The sequence below is a fragment of the Urocitellus parryii genome, chromosome 11 (assembly GCF_045843805.1).
Source record: "Urocitellus parryii isolate mUroPar1 chromosome 11, mUroPar1.hap1, whole genome shotgun sequence".
In the NCBI taxonomy this organism is placed as follows: Eukaryota; Metazoa; Chordata; class Mammalia; order Rodentia; family Sciuridae; genus Urocitellus; species Urocitellus parryii.
In genome coordinates, this window is record NC_135541.1 from 69,510,307 (window position 1) to 69,534,039 (window position 23,733).

Here is a 23,733-nt window from a genome sequence, read left to right on the forward strand (position 1 = left end):
TCAGATGGCAATGCTGGTCTTACTTTTCCCAGGAACCCTGTTTTCCAGGGGCGGTAATAATTTATGTTCACATCAGCTTGTTCTAGGATCCCTTTTTCTCCAAAGCTGCCAACTCTTCTTTTGTCTTGGGTGTAAGATGATATCTCACTGCAGTTTTCATTTACATTTCTCTGATGATTAGTGATGGTAAATACATTTTTAATATACCCATGAGTCATTTGTAGGACTTTTTTGAAAAATATTTATGCAGATCTTTTGCCTATTTAAAAATCAGGTTATTTGTTTTTCTGCCATTGGACTGTGTGTGTTCCTTACATACCCTGGATATTATTTGTTTGCTGGATATTTTACCAATATTTTCTCCTATGCGGGCTATATCTCCACTCTGCTGGCTGACTCCTTGATATAGAAAGCTCCACGCTTTTGACTTCAATACATTCCCACTTGTTTATCTTAGTTTTGTTGCCTATGCTTTTTGTGTCAGATCGAAAAGTCATTGCTAATACTATATGAAGGGGTCCTCCCCTGTGTTTTCTTGTAGGAGTTTTGTGGTTTAAGATCTTACCTGTAAGTCCTTAATCCACCTGGAGTTGATTTTACCATCCACCATAGACACGGATTCAAGTTCATTCTCTGGCATGTGAATATCTGGTTTTCCCAATAACACTCCTGGAAGAGTCGGTCCTTCCTCCTCTGAGTGTTCCTGGCACCTAATCAAGACTAGTTGGTTGTACAGGTATGGGCTGATGTCCTGCTTTCCTCCTCTGTTCCATTGCTCCCCGTATCTGTTTTTATACCAGTACCAAACTGTTTTGATTACTGTGGATTGGTAAGATAGCTTGAAGCCAGGCAGTGTACTAGGTCTTTGAAATCTCATGTGTGTTTCACACTGAGAGCACATCACGATTTGGACCAGCCCCATTTCCAGTGCTCAATGTCCACCGTGGCTGATGACTGCAGTGCTGGGGGGCACAGAGTTAGACCTTTGCCAATAACTGCCTGGGTTTTCCTTCACCTTTGTCAGAAAGAAAAACTGAACTATAAACTCATACTCGGGTAGCACAGTCTGCTGCAGTCAGCTCAGGAAAGCAACCCATTGTGTAAAGTAGCCAGCCCAGGCACCCACTTTCAATTTAAGAGCAATCAGAAAAAGCGCCAAATGCACCCTCAGCCAGCCACATGGGGTGCCTTGCCTCTGGTCAGCTCCCCCAGCTCCCCCAGGCCAGTGGCCTCCAATCAGGGCCCCAACACCTTCCTTGCTTTCCTGATATCAGGTTGTCCTGCTTCTCTGCCTGCCTCTGAGTCTCCACCAAAAGCAAGTATCGCTGGCTGACTCCTTGCTATAGAAAGCTCCAAATGTAAACAGCCTTTGCTGGTTCTCACTTGAGTGGTCTTTGGTTATTTCCACAGCCTGCAAAGTGGTGAGCCCAAGCCTTCTCTACAACATGGGACTCTCCTCCTTCAATAAATAGCCCATTTCCCCCTGGCAGGTGGAGTTATTAGGGAGATGCAAATTAAAACCACAAAGAGATTTAAGTGCCTACCTCTCTCAACAGAGTGATTACAATTTCATATGGGCCAGGATCGAGGAAAATGGCTCTCTCCTGTTGCTGCTGGGAATGTAAAATGTAAATGTAAAAAACGTAAAATGTAAAAAATGTAAAATGTAAAATGTCAGCTATTCTGGAAAACAAGTTGGAGTATTCGACACAGTAATTGTACCTCCGGGCATTTGTCACAGAGAAACAGAAACTCACCTTTATGCAGAAATGTGTACGTGAATGTTTAAGCAACTTTCTTCAAAACAGACAAATTTTAAACAACTCAAAGGTCTTCAATGGAAAATGGAGAAATAGGAGGCTATGCAGCAATAAAAAATCTCCAGGGAACTGTGCTGAGCGAAGAAAGCAGATCTTGAAACCTCCATTTGTATATTTATTCCATCTGTGCAATAGTCTCAAAGTCACAAAATTAATGAGATGGAGAAGGCAATGTGGTGGCCAGGGACAGGGGATAGGGCCAGGCTGGGGATGGGTGACTGCTGAGGCCACCATGAGGGATCTTGGCTTTGATGGATTGCTGTTTATTGACAGGTTGTGGTTGTTACGGGTAACTTCACCTATGCTAAGTGAATGGAACTACACACACGTGTGACACCCCCAAAAATGTGTGTAAAATTGATGAGCTCTGAATAAGGTCTGTGCAATGTCAATTTTATGTTTTTGAGATTCACTGTAATTAAGCAAGATATTACTCTTTGGGTGGACTCAGGGAAGGGTACATGGGACCACATGGCCCTATCTTTACAGCTTCATATAATTATGACTACATAACCCACAGGAAGTGCTCAACACCTCAGCTCTTCTTATTAGTGATTCAGCACTTTGACATGGTTGCTCTGGTGTTTTTAAAAAAGCTTATTATTCTGGCGAGATTCCCCCAAAGCCTTCATTGGGTTAATGCTTAGCTTCCTGCCCCTCCTTTCCTAGGCTCTCATTGTCATGGGGGTTTTTCAGGGACTGTTCAGTCTGTAGGTAGGTGGCAGGCAGCTCCTCAGGCCTATCGCCATGTTTTCCACATGCTGCCACCAGACAAGCAGAGGCCTGGCTTAGTGCCTCCTCTGTGCTCCTGGACAGGGCACAAGAGAGCAGGTGGCCATCCAAGGGGAGGCCAGAAAATCAGGTGTGAAACGCAGAGCCTCAAGTGGAGCATTTATCAGGCAGGTCACCAGAAGAGATTCCTCAGGTGGCTCCCAGCCCAGGCCGAGCAGTGATTCAGCTGCCTGCCGCAGGATTCCAGGGTCTGTTCCCTCGCAGGGCTCCAGGAAGTTCTCACTGCCCTTGCTAATGATTCCTCACACCTGGCAGAGCCCTGGTCTGGTCTCCCCCTTTCAGAACACCAGGAGGCTCTGAAAACACCAGCCCCGAGGTACCCCTTAGGAATTTAGATACACAGGTGTCACAGTGATTCCCAGGAGCAGTTTATGTGAAATCCATTTGTACACAGCACAGAATCTACCACTTTTTTCCCCCAAAGCACTTGATATCGTCAAATAAAATACATCAGTGTCTTTCTCATTTTAATAATTTTTTGCCTACTTTGGACCAATACCCATGTCATCTCCGAAAGGGGTGATTCTTTTTGAATGTACCTGTGGCACCTAGGACAGTATGTGTCCTAGGAGGTGCAGAGTAAGAATTCAAAGTAGGTGACATATATTAGAGTGTCCCAGTTGGTAGATAGTTGTATACCCTCTAAATTCTTCTCTTCTTTAGCCAGCATTTCTTATTTGCATGAAAAAAATATCAGAAGGGCCAATAGTGCCACAGCAACTGCTCTAGCAGTTCATGAATACACACATCTTTGCTTTTAAACTTTTTTTGAAATAGTTATTTTAAAACTTGTGAAAACAGTAGCATCCACATATACCATTCATGCCCTCCTCGAGTGTTAAAAAAATTTAACCCTAGTATATGACCAAATCCAAGAAATTAACTTTGGTAAAATACTAATTATTAAACTACAGATTTTACCTAAATGTCACCAATTTTTCCTCCTAATGTCCTTTTCCTCTTCAAGAATCCTAAGAATTCTTCTGTCTGTTTACTTGTATCTTTTTTTGTCACTTTTTTTTTTTGGTCCTGGGGATTGAACCCAGGGACACTTTACCATTGAGCTATAGGCCAGCCCTTTCTGTTTTATTTTAGAACAGGGTCCCCCAAGGTTGCACAGCTCGGCCTCAAACTTTGTGTCCTCCTCCAGAGTCATGTTGTAGCTTCTCAGACTCCGCCAATCTGTAGCAGTTGTTCAGTTTGTCTTTATCTTGTATGACCTTGACATTTTGAAGAGTCTTGGCTGGTTTACACAAAGTCTCGAATGACTTTGATGTTTCCCCTAATTACATGGAGGACAAGTATTTTTGGCAAGAACACCACAGAAGCAGCATAATCTTCTGAGGGTATGGAATCAGGGAGTCCTAGTTCTGATGATGGTAACTGATCATTTTGTCTAGGTGGTATCTGCTGAGTTACAATTACTAAATTGTTAAAAAAAAAAGTATTATATTTCTCTTTGTAATTTATAAATGTCACAAGAAAGACACTTTAAACTGTATAATACTCCATTTTAATTTTTAAACAAAATTAATTTTAATTTTTAAATTAGGGTTATGATTATTTTTAAATGCCTGCAACTTCAAAATGAGAAACACATATGTTTTATGTAACTGATCCCAGATGCCGGCAGCAAAGGGCCACCATTAATGCTCACAGGTATGAGGTAGAACCGCTTGTGACTGAGCCCTGTGGAAGTTGGCAGTACCCCTGGGACTCTGAAGTGAAGGGATGTGGCCTCAGGATACTTTGTGCACACAAAGCCTCCACCAGAGCTGTTACTGAAACTGTGGGATCCCAAAGACCAGCGAGGGAAAAAATTGTTCACTGTGAATTTAGGAATCAACAGAGGATAGTGCTGTACTCAGCTCACAGTGTTATGGAAAGTACAGTAAAACATGGGAAATTAGGTGTCTTATTAAGGAATTTGGGGCCTGTCCCCACGTGATGAAGATTAGGGCCAACTTTATCTTCTGTTAGACGCAGAGTCTCTGGTTTGATTCCTAGCTCCTTGATCCATTTTGAGTTGACTTTTGTGCATGGTGAGAGAAAGGGATTCAATTTTATTTTGTTGCATATGGATTTCCAGTTCTCCCATCACCATTTGTTGAAGATGCTATCCATTCTCCATTGCATGCTTTTAGCACCTTTGTCTAATATAAGGTAATTGTAATTTTGTGGATTTGTCTCTGTGTCCTCTATTCTGTACCATTGGTCTACCAGCCTATTTGGTGCCAGTACCATGCTGTTTTTGTTACTATTGCTCTGTAGTATAGTTTAAAATCTGATATCACGATACCGCCAGTTTCACTCTTCCTGCTTAGAATTACTTTAGCTATTCTGGGTCTCTTATTTTTCCAGATGAATTTCATGATTGCTTTTTCTATTTCTGCAAGGAATGGCATTGGAATTTTGATGGGAATTGCATTGAATCTGTAAAGTGCTTTTGGTAATTGGCCATTTTAATAATATTAATTCTGCCTATCCATGAGCAAGGTATATCCTTCCATCTTCTAAGGTCTTCTTCTAGTTCTTTCTTTAGGGTTCTGTAGTTTTCACTGTATAGATATTTCACCTCTTTTGTTAGGTTGATTCCCAGGTATTTTATTTTTTTGAGGATATTGTGAATGGAGTGGTTGTCCTCATTTCCATTTCAGAGAATTTGTCACTGATATACAGGAAAGCCTTTGATTTATGGGTGTTGATTTTATATCCTGCCACTTTGCTGAATTCATTTACTAGTTCTAGAAGTTTCTTGGTTAAACTTTTTTGGTCTGCTAGGAATAGGATCATGTCATCAGCAAATAGTGCTAATTTCAGTTCTTCTTTTCCTATATTTATGCCTTTAATTTCTTTCATCTGTCTAATTGCTCTGGCCAGTGTTTCGAGAACTATGTTGAATAGAAGTGGTGAGAGAGGGCATCCCTGTCTTGTTCCAGATTTTAGAGGGAATGCCTTCAATTTTTCTCCAATTAGAATGATGCTGGCCTGAGGCTTAGCGTATATAGCTTTTACAATGTTGAGGTAAGTTCCTGTTATCCCTAGTTTTTCTATTGTTTTGAACATAAAGGAATGCTGTATTTTGTCGAATGCTTTTTCTGCATCTATCAAGATGATCATATGGTTCTTATCTTTAAGTCTATTGATGTGGTGAATTACATTTATTGATTTCCGTATATTGACCAGCCTTGCATCCCAGGGATGAATCCCACTTGGTCATGATGCACTATCTTTTTGATATGTTTTTGTATCTGATTTGCCAGAGTTTTATTGAGGATTTTTGCATCTATATTCATTAGGGATATTGGTCTGAAGTTTTCTTTCTTTGAAGTGTCTTTATCTGGTTTTGGAATCAGGGTGATGTTGGCCTCATAGAATGAATTTGGAAGTACTCCCTCTTTTTCTATTTCCTGAAATAGATTGAAGAGTATTGGAATTAGTTCTTCTTTAAAGTTCTTGTAAAACTCTGCTGTATACCCATCTGGTCCTGGGCTTTTCTTGGTTGGTAGTCTTTTGATGGCTTCTTCTATTTCCTCCATTGATATTGTCTGTTTAAGTTGTGTATATCCTCCTGACTCAATCTGGGCAGATCATATGACTTAAGGAATTTATTAATGCCTTCACTATCCTCTATTTTATTAGAGTATAGGGTTTCAAAATAATTTCTAATTATCTTCTGTATTTCTGAAATGTCTGTTGTGATGTTGCCTTTTTCATGCTGTAAGCTAGTAATTTGGCTTCTCTCTCTTCTTCCCTTTGTTAGCATGGCTAGTGGTTTATCAATCTTATTTATTTTTTCAAGAATCAACAAATGGGGCAAATTAAAAAATATGGGAAATTAGGGCACTGGAAAGAGGCTGTGGCACTTGGGGGTGTAGGAGAGCAAGGTTTATTCAGCCCCGTGCAAGCTCAGCGGGGTCCTCTCCAAAGGCTGAGCACTGCCCTTGTTCCTAGCATCTTTCAGGTTTCAAGACCTTCCCAGGCTAGTAGCCTCCATGTCATCCCCTTCTCCAGGCAGCTCTGGTTCCTGCCCCAGCTGTTGATGACAGAATTCAAACTAAAATGTTTTTTCTCAGCAAGAGAAATAATATGTGAGGTGAATAGGGAGCCTACACCCTGGGAACAAATTTTTACCCCTCACACAACAGATAGAGCTCTAATCTCTAGAGTATACAAAGAACTCAAAAAGTTAAACAACAACAACAACAACAAAATAACCCAATCAACAAAAGGGGCAAGGACCTGAACAGAAGCAGAAACGAGCAGGTTGCAGCTATTAAGAGAGAGAAAAAGACGCATCTTAGGAAGGAGTTGCTGCTTGGGTAACTTAGAATTACCAAGAAGAAATGTTTCAAAGCACATTATTCTGCAAAGAAGTACTAAATAAAACTCTGGGCATGGAACATCGTCAGCAGTGAGTCAATGCTTCCAGACTAAGGGGATACTGAAGTTCTGTGGGGACCTGTGTGCTGGTGGTGGCTGCGATGGCAGCCAAGTATAATGTGAAAATCTTCAAAAAAAATTAGAAAAAGGCATATAGGTAAAGAATAACAGCACCCTTGAAGTTCAATTTAAACACATGAAGCCATCCAAATCCGTTGTAAGAAAGCCCCTGTTCATCAGGAAAAAAATGATAAATACGATTTTCAACCAGTCACTCATGTGAACGGTTTCGCATTGATGGTGGCTGCCAAAAATTTGAAGAGATCATTGCTAAGAAGCCTTGATTGGGAATTGCCAGTAGGCATTTGGAGAGCAAGACCTGCTTTGAAATGTGTGCTAAAAAAGACACTAGAGTTTCCGATGCCCATTGCTCCTGACGGGAATCTGTTTCCTCACACCATGGCCTGCTGTCCCTGAATCTGTGTCTTCCTGATGGGTACAAACCCAATCTCATTTATTGCTTTGATTTGCATATTGCTAATTACTAGTGTGATTAATTAGAACTACTTAGATTTTCCAGGCATGTATGTATACTTTCTATCCAGTAAGTGCTTTTTATATCTGATGCTCATTTTTCTATAGAACTATTTTGTATTTTCCTATCCATTGTTAGGAACATCCCAAAGCTTTAGATATTATTTGCTTGTTAGGTGTGTTGCAAACATTTCCACCTGGGTCACTTGTATTTTTAATTTTCTTTCATAGTGTGTTTTGTCCAAAATTCTGAAATTTTTATGCCACCCAATTTTCCATCTTTTCTTGCATGACTTTGGCATTTTGAGCAATATGAACCACTAGGCAAAGGCTAAAACTTCTCTTTGTCTGGAAATTTCAAACCGTAGACATTTAATTTAGCATTTCTTTCTTAGGTGTTGTCCAATTAAGGCTTTTTATTGCTTTATCTTTGTTGTTGTTGCAGTAGGTAAGTGGACAATTTGGTCAATAGCTGTTTTGATTTTTACGGCAATACATCTCTGGTGGTTTTCGATGGTGTGGCTCTTTGTCTTAATTCTTCCGATGATTCTGTTGACTGCTGCCGTTTTGTTGAGTAGCTGTGGGGTTGTTACATTGTCCTTTATTTTCACATGAGGGAGACAGAAGATGTTAAATAGCACGTTGGCTCAGGTATGAGAGTCTGGGCTTGCAGAGAGACCAGCTTCAGGAAGATGTGAGGGACCAGCACCCGGGAAGCAGGTCTCAGGCCAAGGTTTGGGCTGCTGGAGGAGCAGAGCCTTTGAACGTATCACCATGTGGCATCAACACTGGGCAAGGGCTACACTGCAGAGGCTGCCCCAGGAACTTCCTTGGCTTTGCCTCAAGTCCATGGAGAGTACAAATGGACCTGCTTTGGTCTCCGTGGCTCATGGCGCATGCCATGTTGACCCATGAGTCCAACAGGGGCAAGTTCTGGCTCTTTTCTGGTGTCTTCGCCAGACCACACTGCCAGCCCTGGTCCTATGAAACTCTTGTAGGGTCTGGGCCTCTTTGGAGCCCCCAGGGAACTGGAGCCTCCCAGCAGCAAGGTCTGGATCTGGACCTGGGAGTCACAGATCCTGAGTGGAGTTCTAGACTAACTTGATTCTGTGCAGTTGACCTTCTTGAAGGCCACATAACTTTTGCTGCTCAACAATGCCCTCTGTTTTATTAGTTCTGATCATAAGCCTGGTTACATGAGTAAGGCACTGTGGACTGGCTATCTGTTAACAAGTTCTAGAGATTCCCATGGTGGTGAATGATGAAACTCTTAACCCTACCTGCCTCCTTTGATGTCTTCCCAACTTAGTAAGCTCATGAGCATGGGGAGTGAGCAAGTTAGCAGAGCTAATCACCCAACACTCATGGTTGATTGCATCACAGGGCTTGAGAATTGGAATCTGGACTAAAGGTTCTTTTAAAATCTTTTCCATGTCTTAAGAAATTTGGCCTTCTGAGTACATTCTGGAACTCAGTTTAAGCCAAGGTTAATGATGTGCATCACTGTCACTGTTCTCCACGGAAACACAACATTCACAGAGTCTGGTGACTGGATTGCTTTTTATAGCTGGTGTCAATATTGCTAGTCTGCTCAAGTCAAGCCAGGCTACCAGGTAACCATGATGTCCACCCTCCATTTTGAGATAAAAGTTCTGGTCCTTTTCATCCACAGATGGACCCTTTGCTCTTGGATGATGAACTCCCATGTTTCATATCTCCTCTTCTCACCATCACTCAGTGCTGTGCTTTGGGTAAGTTTTGCATGTGCGCCTCCCCCGCTCAGAGGTTGATGTGCTGGGGGTTTGGTTCCCAGTGTGTGATCTTGGGAGGTGTTGGGACCTTTTGGGGGAGGGCCAAAAGGGAGCCAATTAGGTCACGGGGAGCAATGACCTAGAAGGGATTTGATAGTTCTGGGGCCCTCTGTTTGTTTCAGTGAGTGTTGTTAGAAAAAAAGCAAGGCTGGCCCCCTCCATTTTGGCTTTCTGTCTTGCACACTATTGCTTTCACAGCTTCTCCCACTGTTGATACCATTCACCTGAGGCCTTCACCAAAGGCTGAGTCCATGGGGCCACCTTGACTTTCAGCTTCCAAAAATGTGAGCTAAATTAATTTTTTTCTTTATAAAGTACTCACCCTCAAACATTTTGTTATGGCAACAGAAAACGGAAACATTCATTCCTATTCCCTTTAATTTCTCTTATACTCTTTCACATTAAAGTTTAAACTAGGAACCTCAGAATGGATGCCTAGGTCTGGGAAATCTGGGAAAAGCTATATTCCCTGAATGCTAGGAAGCTATTGAAAGGAGAAGGTCATATGAAATAAGAGGCTGAGGCTCAGGAGGATATATATATATATATATATCACCAGACTATGTGGGCTTTTGCAATCTTCACCTGGGCACGAAAAGTTCAAATTATGCCCATGGGCTTTTGAATCAATGAAAATCTGTCCTTTGGGTCCTGCAAGCATCTCCTGGTTGATCCCCGCCCTCTGCCATCTACCAGATGGCATGGGGTCTGAGAACCGGAGGTAGAGGATCCTCCTCCCTGAGATCCAGGTATTGATCCTATAAGAGCACTCACTTAGGCTCCTGGGTCCTTTGCTCAGGCCCGTGGCCTTACATCCGGGATCCCACAGCCTGCCCTTTTTACCTTTAGCCCTCCAACGTATGACGATGTGATTCCTTGAACTCAGTTACATTCGTCTGCAATTCCAAGTGCAGGTTCTCTCTTCCAGATTGGATCCCAAGGAAACAGAGACCCAGGGGGATTTGGAAGCCAGATGATGGGATCTTTAAGCTGCTGTCCTGTGGCGAGTGCCCCAAGAAAGGGGATATGTTGACTGAGGCTTAAGGGCGGGAATGTTCAGCTGGGTGGAGGGGACTCCAGAGAGTGACACTGCTGAAGCCTGACTTTACATAGGCGTGTGTCTAAATTCATTGTCACGCTCTCCCATGGTAATTGATCCACCAAACTGGTAGGATCGGGCCTCATCAGGAAAAGGTGGTGTTCCTCCATGGGCAGGGAGGAGAGGCGGGATGACTAGTGGGACAGGCTGGACAAGGAGGCTCTTCTGGGACCTAAGGGACTAGCCTGGCTGTAGAGGGCCAGGCTCCCAGGCCAGGACATGAAGACGTGTTCCTTCTGGGGCCTGGAGATCCAGTCTTGCCCACAGGGTGACAAGGTAACTTGGAGCACAGAGTTGGGTGGACCCTTTGTCTTGTGTAGTCAAAGACTGAGATTCAAAGGCAGCAGAAGGTGAAAACCAAGTCTAACAATGTCTTAAAACAAACCTAAGTAAAGCTCCCGTAGCTGGGAGGACACCCGGGAGGGTGGCCAGTGGATGGCTACTGTCTAGGGTTTACGTGGATCCATAGGTTTGGGGAAGCCAGCCCCCTGCCCCATCCTGGATAAGGCACTTGGTGTCCACGAGGCCTTCAGGCAGCCTCCTGTCCAGTCCAGGTATTGATCAGGCACTTTTCCTTCTTTGGAGAGGCCAGGGACTCTGGGTCACATGTGTCCCAATTTCCTATGGACTGCAGGCCACGGGTGTCTCTATTTAAAAATAACTTGCAAGTTTCTCAGCAGAGGCCTGCAGTGGCTGTGCGGTGCTGCTCAGGAGGTCACCTGAGGACCATTCTTCTATCTGCCCAGCCTCATTTCTCCCTTGACATCAGCACAGCAGGAGGGCTAAGCTCCAGGGAAGTCCCTTAGGCTCCCCTTTTTTGGGAAACCTGGGGTCTGTCATCGTCTCTGCTTCCCGGTGGCAGTCACGTGGGTACAGCGTCTGTTTCTCAGGGAACCCAGAAGAGTCACACTCTTGCTGTCCTGAGTGTGACTTCAGTGGACCTCTCTGACCTTCTGGCAGGAGGAACTGGATTTCTTTCATGCTTTGCATTTGTCACACCCACCAAAGGAACCAGAGCCTCCCTCTCTGCTCATCCAAACAGATGACCCCGGCTTGGCAGGAGGCTGTCACTGCTCTGGGAAGCTCCGCGAGCCATGACCTGGTGCCCTGGACTTTTGGTAAGGGCTCTTCCACACAGGTGCCACCCACAGATGGAAGGTCTCTAACTCCAGAGCCTCTGTGTTGGGGGTTAGTGAAGGGATGGGGTGTGCCAGGGTGGCTCTGGGCCTTGTCCTGGGCAGGGCTCACTGCCTGTCCTTGGGGAGTTTGTGAGCAGAATTGCCCTGGCATGGGGCTCCCCTGGTCCCTAGAAATGGAAGCCAATGAGCGGGAAGGATCTCCAGGAGGAGACACCAGCATCAGGGCCTGTGGGAGTTCAAGGTCAAGGGTCATGTCTGGAGGGAGGGAAGGTCGGGAGGGAGGGAAGGTTGTGGGCCGGGGCGCTGGGTGGAGGGAGATGCTGCCAGCTCCCCTCCCTGAGGCGGCTGTGAACTCTGGTCCCGGAAGGTGGCCCATCTGACCAGAGCGCCATCTCAGGTCAGGCAGCCGGCTCCCAGTGGAGAACGAGCGTCTGAGGTACCAGTGTCCTGGGGAGGTCCTGTGGTTGTCTCCTGAGGTCACTGTCACTGTCCCTGCAGGGCCTGGCTGACACAACACCACCATGATGCACCCTGAGAGACAAGTTTATGGGACAGGTGAGTTGGGATGGGGTGCTTGAGGCCCAGACCACCAGCAATCACCTCTGTATCCTCCAGACACCCTAACATTTCTGTCCCTCCCTGTGTGTGGCCCTTACCACATGGCCCTTCCTGCCACTGGGGCTAGGGGATTCTGGAGGCAGGGGACCACTGCTCATCAGTGCTGGGTTGGCCTCAGCCAACCAAGCAACAGCCACCAAGAGTGACCAGGTCTTGACACCAGGTACTGGGGCTGCTCTCCTCACCAGAGCCCACAGCTCTGCTGGCAAGGCTGGGAGGTGAGTCACGTGAGTGTGGCCTGTTTGGGGGTGTAACCCCTGCTCCTCCTTATGGAAGTCCAGACTGGGTGGTCTTTCTTTTAGAGTCAAGAAAGCAGCCTTCGTTTTCACGTTCCTTCATTGATTTTCCCCCTTCCCAACGGCAGCACTTAGGCCTCAGACTTGGGAGGTGTCTGATCGGGATCAGCAGGTGTGGGTCCTGCAGGGAGAGACTCTGGTGATGGTTCCACGGAGCAGCAATGTGACTCCGGGTGAGTGGTCCACTGTGCTGACCTGCCCCTCACCCCATGGCCTTTTGTCAAAGTGTGAGGACAGACAGCCCGTAGCCCAGGAGGGTGACTGTATTTAATGACATGTGTTCTGAAGGAGCCAGAGGAGAGGGCTCGACTGCTGTCACCACAAAGAAATGATCAATGTACCGGGAGGGATGTACTCATCACCTGATCACGTCACTACTGCATGCTGTGCACATGCATGGAGTCGTCATATGGCACCCCGTAAATATGTACCATTAGTATGTGTCCAAAAGTGTGGCTTTTAGTGGGCTCATCTGGAAGAGGCAGGACTTCATACCGGTCTGGCAAGAAAAGCCAGAGAGGTTTGTTTTAGACTAAAGAAAGCAGGGTGCGGAGCCCCTAGGGCTTGGGAGAGCCACCTTCAGGGATCTGAGGTAGCTGATCTGTCCTGTGCAAGAGGAGTACCTTGTACTGTGTGGCCTCAAGTGTCTTAAAGGGACTAAGTGGGGACATCCACAGGAAGGCAAATTTCAGCACCGCCTGAGACAGAGCTTGCTAGTGGACAAAGCTCTCCGAGAATCAGAGGAGTGGCCTGGGATAGGAGACGGCCATCTCCAGATGTTCAAGTGCAAGTGTCCCAGTCTCAAGGGCAGGGTTGGCATCTGAGTCTCTGTTTGCTCCAGCTTCTAGGTTAGGGACTGCCACATGGGATGAGTGGGTGGTGAATGACGGGCAAAGGATGGATGCAGTGGTTGACAAATGGTGGCTCTGGTGTGGCCGACCACCATTTCTCAGTCGGGAAGAACTGTAAGAACCATTCATTTTTCCAAACTTCAAAAGGAAACCGATGCCTGTCTTCTGCTTGTCTTTACAGCCACTGTCACTATCCTCCCATCAAGTACCCTGAGTCCCTCGAGCAGGGCAGAGGGGTTCCCATCTACTTGGGCACCCAGGATCCAGACATGTGTCTGTTTTGTGAGGAGGTGGACCAATGGCCCAGGCTGTGGCTGAAGGTGAGGGGCGGACAGAAATGACAGTTTAAACAGCCAATGTTTCTTTATGAGAATTTTATTGGGTAAAAGGTTCTAATTTTAGAATCAAAACAGAAGTTCCCATTCTCTTGAGCCTATTGATTCCTAGCTCCTGAGTTTCACATGTGCGACAGCACTTCCTGTAGTGTCTCCACCCCTTCTCCTTGAGGATCCCTCTTCAATCTCCAATGTTCTCCGTATTTCCCAAGTGTCCTCTGTCTGGTTGTGCCATATTTCTCCTCTTGGACCTCCCGTCTACCCATCCTTGGGAAGCACATTCCACAGTGTGACACAATGAGGAAGTCACCCGAGGATGCTCTCCTCTGATGTCCCTGTCAACTGGTGACACGTGCTGTACTTTTAAAGATGAGGGTAATGAAAGTAGGGGTGCTGATGAGAACCGGGGCACAGACTGAGCGAGGCTGGTGGGGCACAGGGAGCAGGCAGCTGCTGGAGGGGCACCTGAGCTGGCACCCTGGAGGGGCCGATGCCCGGTCCTAAGCAGGCCGGGAGGTGGACACCCTGAACCCAGGCTGCGGGTGATGACTCCCGTCATCTCAGTGAGCAGGGAGCTGATGGGGGGAGGAAGAGGTATGGTCTAAAATGAGAAGGCGTCTTCCATTTGTGAAGTAGTAGATCCCTGCTGAGCAGGATGCCGGGCGTTGCCACATATGGAGGACCAGTGATGCCCAGGCCTGGCGATTCTCGAGGGGTCCCTCGGCTAAGTTTAGCTGGTGACATGATAATGAGGAAAGAGACCCAGGAACGAGATGAGGTGGGAGAGGGTGGGATTCGAGTTACTCTGGCCAGGATGTTCAGTGAGCTCTCCCTAAGAACAGGCCTCGGAGCTGACACCTGAGTCCCAGGGAGTAGCCCGCCGGGCAGGTGTGGGGGCAGAGGGTCCAGGCAGGGGACATCAGGACCCTGGGCGGGCACACCTCGGCATCCCTGAGCGAAAGGCAGAAGGCAGGTGTAGCTGGAGCAGATCAGCATTGGCGGAGAGGTCAGAGGTAGGGTAGCGGGGCAGGCGAGGGCCGGGTAGTTTAGACAGGCTTCCTGTGGATTTCATGGTAAGTACAACAAAACATTATGCAAGAAGTTTAAGCCAAAAGACAGCATGAGTTTACTTATTGTCCTTATTTCAGTTTAAAGCTTGCTCAGCTGCTTTGTGGAGAATGGCTGAGAGGGAATGGAGTAGATTCCAGGAGAACAGTTAGGAGGTCACCGTAATCATCCTGGCCAGAGGTGGCAATGTCCTGGTCAGCAGTGTGGGCAGGGGTGGGGGGCACCAGAAGCAGCTCAGTTTCGGAGTGTTTGGAAGTAGAGTCCACAGGCTGTGGTATATATGTTGGGAGGGAGGTCAAAGGAGATATCAAGGTTGACTCCTAGGTATTTGGCCACCCAGAGAGTTGGCTGAATGATGGAAAGTCATTACCAGAGTAAAGGAATCCCATTGAGAACTCCCTACTCAGGGTGGAAGATGCTGGAATTCTGAACCATTCCTGGGTCTCTCTTGAGGTCTTACACATGCATAATTTAATTAAAAAGCTTATTTTACCTAAATATTCAATAAATGCCCATAGAAACGTACACACATAGGACATGATTTCTAAATGCAACAGAGAAGGCGTTTTCTGATGGCTGTGTCTCCCTCGCGTGCAAGTTCTCTGATTTATTTGACCCCATATCTTTCATGTGTGACCTTTCTCCTGTGCTCAGCTATTGACATGAGACACACTCCCGCAGCCTGACTGTCCTTTGCTGGGACAGTTGCTCTCACCATTGGGCTTTGGTAAATGAGGTCATTAGCCAACTTTGCAAATTTGCATCTTTGTCCCTCAGTCTCTTGTGCAAGAAGAGCTCCAACTCATCATCCAAGGGCGGCCACCGGTTTGTGGACCTGACCCTTGTTTCCTTGCTCTGGACTTGAGGGTGGGGTTGGGAAGGTGAGATTCCACTTGGAGACTCTGCTGCTCTCGGAAACTTACCTTTCCAGTCCTGCTCACAGGTGGGGAAGGCTTTCTTGAACTTTGAGATGTTTATTGGTTACTTGGAACATTTCAAGCAACTTACTTTTCTCTTCTTGGCTGTTCTGCCCCACCTTTCAGGAGCAGAATATCTTGGATCTATACAACCAGGTGGGGCCCGTGAGACCCTTCCTTTTTTACCACTCCCGGGATGGGAATACCTCCAGCTTGAGTCTGTGGCCTTCCCAGGCTGGCTCATCGCCTCCTCCCAGGTTGGCCAGCCCATCTTCCTCACTTCCGACCTGGGGACCACCAACAACACTAACTTCTATTTGAATTTAAAGGCTTGAACTCAGCGTAGAGGTGGCCGCTTGCTCAGAGGCCTTTGTCTTTCATATTTTGAGCTCCCAGCAGGACTTTGTGTCACCTCAGGGCTGCTCCGTGCCAGCGCAAGAGGTGATCTAGCTGCTGTCATCAGCTCATTTTATGGAGGAAGAAGCGCTGACCTCGTGGCCACTGAAGAGCAGTCTGTGACTCAGAGCAGGCAGCTGGGGCTGAAGGCTCCTCTCTAGCAGAAGCTACCCAGCGTGTCACCTGAGAAGTGGTGCGTGGTGTCACGGTGTGTGAGACCATGGGAGGCCCTGTGAGGAGTGACACCCTCATTTTCAGGTGATTGGCCTGCTCCACGCCTGATTTTCACCCACTTGCCATAGCAGACGTTCTTGCATTGAGCAGCAGGAGAGCCAGGATAACTTTCACTGAGAAACCCGATTCTTTGGACCTTTAGCCATGGGGAACCTTACAGAAGGATGAACACACCAGGAGAAGGGCTTTTGGACTCTGGGAGGAATGAACAGTGCTCCAGTGATTAGAACTGTCACATTGTGCTGAAGCACGAGGGTGGCTTTTTATTTATTTTTTTTATTTTTTAATGGTCATTCCATGAAACTGGACCCAAAGACACTGCCAGGTGCCTCAGGAATGACAGGGCATGGGGCAGAAGATGCTGTCCCCCACTGAACACAGTGACTACAGTCAATAAGTCATGTCAATAAACATGAACGTTTGCTGCTTAGACTCTTTTAAAGGTTTTAAGATTCTTACTCAAACAACACACCTCTGTGGTTAAAGGCCCCGTCCTCCACCCCATCCTCCGCCCTGTCCTGCACGCACCCGGCAGCTTCCATTTGGCCACTTTTTCTGACGTTTTTCTTCCATTTCAAGAATTCGCAGTTTTTGACACTCTCTTTCCTACTCGATGGATGGCATTTGCATCTCTACAAAAATTGCAAGCTCTTTATCTGTTTTCTACAAAGAAATAAATCCCAAGTGGCAAGACCGGTGCAGCCGCACTCACAGGTGTTGAGACGCCCTCGGAGGCGCCTGGGAGGTCAGGCCTTCTTTTTCAGGATTTGGATAATTTTTATGAATCTCTTCCTCTCCTTCAGCCTTTTTGTTTGTTGGGCGAGGGAAGGGAGGTACACAGAGTGCATGGGTTTGCTGAGGGGCACTGCATTTCATGGAACTGGAAGAATGGCAGGCTCGAGGCTGGGTCTTTAGAGTGCTGTGTGCTGGAATTGGGGGGAGGATTTTGAATCGTGAGAAATCAGCAACAGTGACCCCAGCAGGGCAGCAGAGCCAAGTCTGAGCCTCCTCACTCCCTCCATTGGGGTTGCCCTTAATTTGCAAATTTTCAGCAGATGATCCATCAAATGGAATCTCTGGCCTCCCAGACACCCTGATGGAATGATGTAATCAGTGGAATGTACTAATTGCACACTGTATTTCTAAACGCAACATAACATCTGACTCCCCTGGGTGGTGCACTAAAACCCCAGGGACCCACACACCTCATTAAAAAGCCTCTTCTAGAAACTGGCATTTATCAACTTCAAGGTGGGCCTCAGAATTAACATTTTCCCCAGGACACTAGGGAATACTGACTGATGGGCCAAACTTGGGAAATACTTTCCTGGGTTATTCCAGTGGAATTTCATGGGCAAAAAGACTTCGATTAATCATGCTTGGGATAATCTGTGAAATAAAGAGATACTTACATATACGTCTTGCTCATTTTGTTGGTATTTACTTCTCTAAGGATTTTTTCCCCTCTTGAGTGATTGAAAAGTGAATTGAACAAAATGACTCAAATTAAAAAGCCACCAAGTAAAATTTCATAACATTCCAAAGCTAGAAAGAACCCAAGCTTCCATGAACAGTGAATGGATAAATCAGTAGTGTGTATTCAATGTTGCTTAACAACAAAAGGAAATTGAGTACTCATAGAGATTCAACCAGGTGAGTGTAAAAAGTATTGAAGATGCCAGACGCAAAGGGTATCTACTGCATATTTACTTCTAAAAAGTTCAAGAATGGGCAGCATTCATCTTTGATGATAAAAATCGGATGTGGTTGTGTTGTGAAGGGAGGAGGCAGAAGATTCTAAAAGCTGCCACTGAGATGACCCTGGTCACATCCAAGCCAGCTAGAAGCCACGTGGCTCAGCTTTCCTCTATAGCAGCACAGAAAGCCCCAAGTCATAGGAGCAATGCTTCCCAGTTAGTGAAGGGAAATAAATAATTTCTAGCAAACAATTCTGTTGACTAAGTATGAGTGGAGTAAACCTGTTTTTACGATTTGTTTTCATACACATTACTTGAGAAGCTGCTGGAGAATGAGCTCTGCCCATTTCTGAAGTTTAAGCGAAAAAAAGCAAAAGAGAAATAATGTGGACTCCTGCAGCTGGGACTCCCTCCATGGAGATGCTGGGGGCCTGCATCCTGAGGGCACTGGGACACCCCCAGGCAGCCAGGCAGTGCGATGCTGTTGGAGAGTCCAGGGCAAGTGGCTAGGCTGGCGGCAGGCCTGCGTGTTAGGAGGAATTGACGGGGGTGGGGGATGTGGGGGATGATGAATTCTGTAGAAAAGCAAGTGCAAATTAAGAACAACAAAGACTAGATGGTTATTCATTCCAAAGAAACATTAGATCATGCAGAAGAGGAAGTAGAGTCCCAGCCTACCATGTGGCCTAACCATTGCAATAATAATATAAACTCTGTAAGGTTATTCTAAACCTAGAAGACCCTAAAAGTTCCACCAGAAAACTTTTGGAACTATTAAATGAATCCAGCAAAGTAGCAGAATATAAAATCAACACCTGGAGGCTGGGGTTGTGGTTCAGTGGTAGTGCACTTGACTAGCATGCCCAAGGCACTGGGTTTGATTCTCAGTACCACATAAAAATAGAATAAAGGTCCATCAACAACTAAAAATATTTAAAAAATCAACACCCATAAATCAAATGCAATTCTGCATATCAGTGACAAATCCTCAGAAAGGGAAATGAGGAAAATTACCCTATCTACAATAGCCTCAAAAACAAAACAAAACAAAACAAAACAAAACAAAACAAAACAACCTTGGGAATCAACTTAACGAAAGTGGTGAAAGATCTATATAATGAAAATTACAGAACCCTAAAGAAAGAAATCAGAGAAGACCTTAGAAGATGGAAAATTCTACCTTGCTCTTGGATAGGCAGAATTAACATTATCAAAATGACCATACTAACAAAAGCACTATCATATTTAATGCAATTTCAATCAAAATCCCAATGACATTCCTCATAGAAATAGAAAAAGCAGTCATGAAATTCACCTGGAAAAATAAGAGACCCAGAATAGCTAAAGCAATCTTTACCAGGAAGGGTGAAGCAGGTAGCATCACTATACCAGACCTCAAACTATACTACAGAGCAATAGTAATAAGAACAGCATGATATTAGCACCAAAACAGGCTGGTAGGCCAATGGTACAGAATAGAGGATACAGAGACTAACCCAAAAAATTACAATTATCTCATACTAGACAAAGGTGCCAAAAACATGCATTGGAGAAAAGATAGATCTTCAACAAATGGTGCTGGGAAAACTGGAAATCCATATGCAACAAAATGAAATTAAATCCCTATCTCCCACCATGCACAAAACTCAATTCAAAATGGATCAAGGACCTAGGAATTAAATAAGAGACTCCAAATCTAATAGAAAAAAAAAGTAGGCCCTAATCTTCATCATGTGGGATTAGGCCCCAACTTCCTTAATAAGACTCTTGTGAGACAAGAATTAAAATCAAGAATCAATAAATGGAATGGACTCAGACTAAAAAGTTTCTTAGCAAAAGAAACAAACTGTGAGGTGAATAGAGAGCCTACATCTTGGGAGCAAATCTTTACCCCTCACACATCAATCAGACAGAGCACTAATCACTAGGATATATAAAGAACTCAAAAAGCTAAACACCAAAACTACAAATAACAAAATCAATAAATGGGCCAAGGACCTGAACAGACACTTCTCAGAAGTGAAAAAATGTTCATCATCACTAGCAATTAGAGAAATGCAAATCAAAACTACTCTAAGATATCATCTCACTCCAGTCAGAAAGTCAACTATTATAAAGACAAATAATAATAAGTGTTGGCGAGGATGTGGGGGAAAAGGAACACTCATACACTGCTGGTGGGACTGCAAATTGGTGCAGCTAATCTGGAAAGCAGTATGGAGATTTCTTGGAAAATTGGGAATGGAACTACCATTTGACCCAGCTATCCCTCTCCTTGGTCTATACCCAAAAGACTTAAAAACAGCATACTACAGGGACACAGCCACATCAATGTTTATAGCAGCACAATTCACAATTGAATGCAGCTTTTCAAAAAGTTGCAAGACTTGAATGAAGGAATGAGGTTATAATAAACACTCCATATGCAATAGCTATTATGTAATTTTTATTGTTTTTAAGAAAATTCATTAAGTTTAAGTTTCTTTAGGACCTGTGTTGTTTCTGTGGTTTAGAACATTGAGGAGGTATGAAGAAATATTTATAACAGTATACCTGGGGTCTGGATAAAAGGAGCTAACAGGAATCATCCCCCAGACGAAGAAGCAGACCCAGGACCTTGGGGAGCCCTGTCTGCCTGTCTCTCCTCCTACACATTCTTCTAACTCCCTGCCGAGGAACTGCCAAACTGAGTTGGATGCGCCATTCCCTTGCAGTTAGTTGTGGTCCTACCTTCTGTGATAGTCTTATCACATGAGTATGTGTCCCGAAAATGGGTCCTGTCCAGTCTGCACGTGTGAGCACTTTAAATGAAATCACAGTATATGTGCATTCATTCACCTCTTCTTCACACTCCTGGGATTCATTCAGGTGACATGTCCTGTCAGTTTGGGAGCTTTTCAGAGAAGATGCCAAGAGGAGTGCCCAGGAAGGACCAGGGAGGGACAGGGCAGGAAGTGACAGAGGAGTGAGAAGGAAGGAGGGTGGGAGGAAGAGCCCTGGACTGCGGCAGCTGTGACAGCCCCCAGGACGTCCCCAGTGGGCAACGGAGCCCCCAGCCACATCTGGCTGCAGAGGCATTACCGTCGGCAGGAATTCCTGGCACTGGACCCCCAGGTGCCCTCCCTCAGCCCCTGGCTGGGAGCAGCAAGCGGGAGAGGAGCCTCGGTGGGAGCCTGAGGCAGCCAAGACTGTGCAGTGGAGGCAGTCTTCCTGCTCTTCTCCTAGTAGCAGCCCCCACCTCCTCTCCAGAACCAGGGATTGAACCCAGGGCGCTCTGCCGTGAGCTACATCTCCAGCCCTTGATTAACGTTTGGTTTTGAAACAGGGTCTTACTAAGTTCCTGAAGCTGGTCTCGAACTTGTGATCCTCCTGCCTCCCGAGTGGCTGCACCCATTTCTCCAGCTGAGCCCAGGGCTTGCTCCCATCCTCTCCCTTCTAAATCCCCTCCCCCCATCCTCAGCTGTCAGGTGGCAGGCTTTAGTGACTTTCCTGGTCATGCAGTCAAAACCTTAATTCTTGAGAATCGTAGCTATTTGGTATCATATCCATCTGCTGAGAGTTGCTACACGTGTCCTTTCAGGTTACATAAAGGAAGTGGGACACCAAGAGTTGACATGGTTTTCACAATGGTGGCACCACATCCACCGTGCCCTCAATGTGAAAGCAGCTCTGCTGCCTCCTCATTTGGCATCCTGCAGGATGGCATTCCAGCATCCCAGGGCACTGGCACCCACCTGGACCTCGGGCATACCTCAGGAGCCCATCCAATGGGCTGTCAAGTTGGATGCTTCGGGACTGACCAGTGGGCCCAGGCAAGTAGTAGAGCAGGCTCATGCAGGCCTGAGGCAGCCAATGGCGACATTTTTAGGATTTTGGTCGAGTCTGTGGGTAGTTTGAAATCGCCCATACTGGAAGTATTCACACTGTGGAAATTGCCAAACACCACACATTGGGGCTTTGTTTTGGTTTGCTTTCTGGAAAGCCAGTTATTATAGATTCTCTGGCACTCCACAGACTGGAGTCAGCAGCCACACGGCTCTTCCTTCCCTGGAGGGGGAGTTCCTTGGACACATGCTGTGTTGTTTGGGAGCCCCCTGGTTGGAAGTTATATGGGATTCATGGTCCATGAATTGAGACAGTGGTGAGTCTCAGGAGGCAGGAAAGGTCAGCCCACACCCAGAATAGGAATCCATTTCTGTGAGGATAAGTTGCTCTCCTTCTTAGAAGGATGTGGCTTGGTACAGCCAGCTGCTTCCACAGTGTTAGCTGGCCTCCTGGAGGATGGCTGCCTTATTGGGGGCCAGCATTGGCCTCTGCTGCCAGCAGGTGAGTCATCCTTGGCCAGTGGGAGTGTATTCCATTAGACCCACGAGCAGCCCCACCCCCACCACCGTCGCTCATGCTACCAGTTCTGGGGCAGCTGAAGACCACTTCAGCTGTGCCTTCAGTGGCCTTCCAGTGCTCCACCAGGAGGGCCTGACGTTTGGCTGACATCAACCAGCAGTCATCTTGTCAGCTTGAGCTTTCCTGCGAGAGTTAGCGTATGATATGGGTTCACACTGTGTGCCCACTCCCTTATGTCCATCCACGTGCTCTGCTCCATGCCATCTTGTCTTTCAGGCTCCTGACAAGCTGGGCACTGTCTGGGAACCTGTATGCATTTCCCCCTTGGGCCACTTTATTTCCATACCAAGTGAATGACCAGTGGCACTACTTGTAGATTTGCCCGTTAAAGATATTTCCGTTTCATGGTCTTTCAAGGCCACCCCAACTAGCCTGTGTGGCTGTGATGCAGATGCTATTAACTTCTGGCTGACATCCCCACATTGAAGTGACCTGCATACAGACCTTTCTCACCTCTTTCAGCTGGAAGTGTGGCACGATGTGACCATAGGTTGAAGCTGAGGGAAGGACACTGGTGCAACGTGGTGGGTGAGGTGAGCATCTGGGCTAACTGCTCATGCTTCACATACATGCCCTCCCTGCAAGGCCCAGTTCTGGAGGCTTCCTTCTTACTTTGTAATTTGATGGTTTGAAAGGAATCACCATAATGGACAATTCTAATAATTTCTTGGTTCCTTATTATGCACGTGTTCTGTCACCACCAGGGCCCAGGAGTCGATCAAGAACTATTTCTCAAAAAAATGTACACTTTTCTGCTATAGAGAATTCTTTGCTGGAAACATATTCATAGTTATTTCCTTAAGTCATCCTCTGCTCATGATGAATTTTGAGTTTCTGAAAACAACTTGACTTACCTTTAATCTGGAAAGAAATTTTGCAGAGTAGAGTATGGAATGCAGCATTATAAGGTATTATCTGTCGTCTGCTGGTTTCCACTATTATAGTAGAGAAGTTAGCTGCCAGTCTTCTGCTTCCTTGAAGGAAATATCTTTTTATTTTTTTGCCACTTCTACTATTTAAGTTTTGTCTTTGGTCCTATAGAAATTTTATTCTGATGGGTTTATATGCACATTTCTTTTTATTATTGTACTTGGGATTTTTTTTTTTTTTTTTTAGTGTTTCTTGAACTTGTAGCTTGGCATCTTATAGCTTGGGTTTTAGGATGTGTCAGCCATTCTCTTTTCAAATAGTGATTCTGTCCCATTTGTCTTTTCTCCTATGACTTGAATCAATGTTCCAAACCTTCTCACTTAGTTCTCCAAATTCTCTCCACATTCTTTTATATTTTCCTGCATTCCTCTGTCTGGGATGCAATATGTGTTCTTCTCATTTACTTTCC

At 45.8% G+C, this 23,733-nt stretch overlaps 1 pseudogene; it reads left to right on the forward strand.

Moving 5' to 3' along the window:
• The window catches only part of LOC144249263 (interleukin-36 gamma-like), a 39,137-nt pseudogene extending 23,139 nt beyond the window's left edge, over window positions 1-15,998 (forward strand).
• The last annotated feature ends 7,735 nt before the right edge of the window (window positions 15,999-23,733 follow it).